This window comes from Etheostoma cragini, chromosome 1, assembly GCF_013103735.1.
Source record: "Etheostoma cragini isolate CJK2018 chromosome 1, CSU_Ecrag_1.0, whole genome shotgun sequence".
NCBI classification, from domain to species: domain Eukaryota; kingdom Metazoa; phylum Chordata; class Actinopteri; order Perciformes; family Percidae; genus Etheostoma; species Etheostoma cragini.
In genome coordinates this window covers 9,340,435-9,343,698 of record NC_048407.1, presented here as the reverse complement: position 1 = coordinate 9,343,698, position 3,264 = coordinate 9,340,435, and positions in this window count along the sequence as shown.

Here is a 3,264-nt window from a genome sequence, read left to right as displayed (position 1 = left end):
AAACGACTAGCTAACTTACTTTAAATGTGAAGAACTATAGACCAAAAATAATCTTAAGTGAACTGACAACATGAGTTAAACGACTTACAGTTCTCAAAGACTCTCACACACAATCTCAGCTGGTTATCCTCCGGACAGCTTGTCCCCTTTTCATTTCTCTCACTCTTTTCTCCGTGTGGCGCGCGCACCCGCTCGCGGTGTGTCGCGCGTGTATGCGCTATTGTCCGACATGACAACCTCTTGTAAAAACTAAAGTAACGAGCCAATTTTGTAAAATGTAAGGAGTAGAAAGTACCGATATTTGTGTAAAAATGTAAGGAGTAGAAGTAAAAAGTCGCCACAAAAATAAATAGTAAAGTAAAGTAGAAATATCAGAAAAATCTACTTGAATACAGTAACGAAGTATTTGTACTTCGTTACTTCCCATCTCTGTATCTCAGTTACCTTGAACAACAAGTACGGTGTGAGCTGAAGGACAGCGAGGCGACGCTCACCCAATGTGACTCTGAGGAAAGAGTTCACTTTATCATCTGAGAGGACTTGCTGGCCAGTCTCCTCGATCAGCTCCAACAACAGAGAGAGGGCAGCAGTTGGAGCAATGAGAAAGAGCTGACGCAGAAGGAGACGTGTGAGTTGAAAGTTCAGCTTGCTGAACGTGTCCCCTCCCCAACCAGGGAAACAGAGCATCTGAAATTCCAGCTGGAAAAAATCAGCAACCGGCTGCGAAAAGCCCAAAAAGATCTGGACCTGCAGTACTTCTTTACTGAAGACCTGAAGGTTGAATTGTAGCAGATGGAGGGAGAGAAGGTGGCCCTGAAAAAGGAAGTGGAGAATCAGAAGACGGAGCTTTGTAAAGAGAGACAGAAGCTCAAGGTAAGTAAGACCAATGTGGAGTTAGAGTTGGAGAGCTTTCTGGAGATGGAAAGGGTTCAAGCTCAGGAGCTGAAGGACAAATTGAGCAAGATGGAGGAAGCTCTCCTAGAACAGGAGAAAGAGGCAAAGGAGATAGGGGAAAGATCCCAGGCTTCCCATAGAGCGCAGCTGGATTAGGCTCTGGCTGAACGTGTCCACTCCCCCTCCAGGGAAACAGAGCGTCTGATATACCAGCTGGAAAAAGCGCAAAAAGATCTGGACCTGGAGACCTTCAGTACTGAAGCCCTGAAAGTCGATCTAAAGCAGATGAAGGGAGAGATGCAGGCCCTTAAAAATATTGTGGCAACTCAGAAGTTGAAGCTTCGAGAAGAGAGACAGATCCTCATGGTAGGTATGACCACCAACGTGAGGTTGGAGAGCCATCTGGAGATGGAGAGGGCTCAAGCTCAGGACCTGAAGGATAAATTGAGCAATTTGGAGGAAGCTCTCCTAAAACAAGATGAGGAGGAAAAGGAGATTCTGGAAAAGATCCCGGGTTTCCCATAGAGCCCAGCTGGAGATGCAGAAGCAGGACAACAAGAACTTCATGGATGCTCTTGAGAAAAAGTATGAACATCAGCTGGAGAGTCATTTCCACCAGTGGAAGGAAGACAAATCATCCCTTCTTCAGGCCACAGAAAGCCTTAAGCTGACTCAGCAGGAAAAAGAGCAGGAGTGGGAGAGGACTGAGAGCACCTTGAGGTCCCAGCTGGTAGAGCTTCAGAGCCAGATAATGCAAAAGCCAAAGAAGAAGTGGTACAAAAAGCTTCTGCCTGGCTGAGGAAGAGAAAATGCATTTGTACTGGTATAGTATCTGTCTGTCTGTCTGTCTGTGTGGGTCTGTCTGTCCGTTTGTGTGGGTCTGTTTGTCTGTCTGTCTGTGTGTGGGTCTGTCTGTCTATGTGTGTGTGGGTCTGTCTGTCTTTGTGTTAGTGGCTCTGTCTTACCATCTTTCTGTGTGTTTGTGTCTGGCTCTGTCTATCTTTGTGTGTGTGTGTGTGTGTGTATTTGTGTTGGTCTGTCAAGAACTGCCACCGGACAGCCCTTTGTTTTCAGGGGCAGAGAGAGGAGCCGAATGTGTAAGCCTCCTCCGCCAGTACATAGCCTCTCCAATACCAAGACCTCGTACACGCCTCCCCGTGGCGCACATGGTCACACTTGTCCCTTGTGGTTCCAGGCTAAGTTGTACAGGATCTCGGAGCAGCACTGGGCCCCAGAGACGCGGCATGCAGGCCCATCAGTGGGTAGAAACTTCCTGATGCCCGTCAACCACCTTCCCAGATATGGTTAAATAGCCCCAGCTTTGGGTAAATAGTGATGCCCCAACATCAGTGCAGGTGGAAGATGTTGGTGTGAGAACCACCACAACGTCTTGGAAGGAGGAAGAAGGCACCCCCACAGCCACGTGGGTTAAATCGGGAGGGTACAGTGGCTAGGGGATTAAACCCTCTGGCGATGTGAGAAAACTGAAACTATTTTTCACGACTTTATAATAACAACTGCATACACACAAACACTAGCTATAAAAACTGTATTTGTTGGTGCGACGGCCCTGGGCCTGTCCTACATGTGTACTGTGGTTTGTCTTGTTAACTTGCAGGTTTAGCGGAGGCAATAAAGAGATGACTGTGATCACCTGGCTGGTCCTCCCAGACTATTTAACCCCGCCTGCCCCGAGACCGGGCAGCCGCATTCTCCCGACGGCACAGCACCATGTTTTCTTTCTGTTTGAGTTTCCCCTTTGTTAACTACTAACAACATGCAGCTCACATTCTCCATAACATCCATCCACCTTCATTCATCACTGACACTGACATCACACCGCATCATGCTCTTGTTTGTATCATCATTTAATAAATGTCACTTTATTATTGTTAAGTTGCTGTGCATCTCCGTCTTTTGTTGTGGCCTCTGAGCCGGTCGTAACAAGTTGGAGGCTCGTTTGCTGTGAGTATAAAACCAGGACCTTGTTTGGGGCTTTATTTAATTAATCCTTGTTAGTTGCGGTTGAGGTAATTTGTTTAAGTTGAGCTGGTCTATCGTTGTTTAAATGTTAAGTTGCACTACAGTCATGTTTAGTATAGTTTGATGTATAAACCAGGGAAACGCAAACGCTCATTTGCATCCCAAACCCCCAAAATATAAATTTGCTCAAATAATTGTATATGTTAATTATAATATACTAAATATAGTTTTTTGTCCGGAGGTACATCTTGGTCATCCCCAAAAAAAAATTAACCCTGCTGTTGTCCAAAAAGTTTCTAATACAGAAATTTGGGTTTCCTTTAGCCAAACTGTAAAACAAAACGTAGATGGTTTAATACAACGCACATCACAAGTTAAATAACTGAT